Here is a 412-nt window from a genome sequence, read left to right as displayed (position 1 = left end):
GGCCACGCTTTTTCGGGTTTGGTGTGGTGCCATTGACGTCCGCCATCTTGGCTCGGCTGAACCTTCGCGCTCGTCGTGACGTCACGCGGCCGGGATTTGCCGAGAGGTGCCGAGTGAAAACGGTTACTGGGGGCGATATTGCCTGATTTTTGGGGATGCACCCCTAAAATAGAGGACACTAGTTTCTGCGCTGTTTTAAACGCGTAAAGTATGAAATTCTGACGCAGATGTGCTAAAGGGAGGTAGTATGTGTTAATACCAAACAGATTTCCTTTTTTAGAATATTTCCAGTTTTAATGCAAAAAAATCGCACTGGATGCCTTTAAACAATGTCTACAGTAAGAAGTTCAAGATTGAGTGTAACAAGTCGATGGGTGTAATATAGCCAGCTGCAGCCGCGTCGTGTGCCTGC

This window comes from Branchiostoma belcheri, unplaced genomic scaffold (genome assembly GCF_001625305.1).
Source record: "Branchiostoma belcheri isolate BF01 breed outbred unplaced genomic scaffold, Haploidv18h27 scaffold401, whole genome shotgun sequence".
NCBI classification, from domain to species: Eukaryota; Metazoa; Chordata; class Leptocardii; order Amphioxiformes; family Branchiostomatidae; genus Branchiostoma; species Branchiostoma belcheri.
This window is presented reverse-complemented; position numbering follows the sequence as displayed.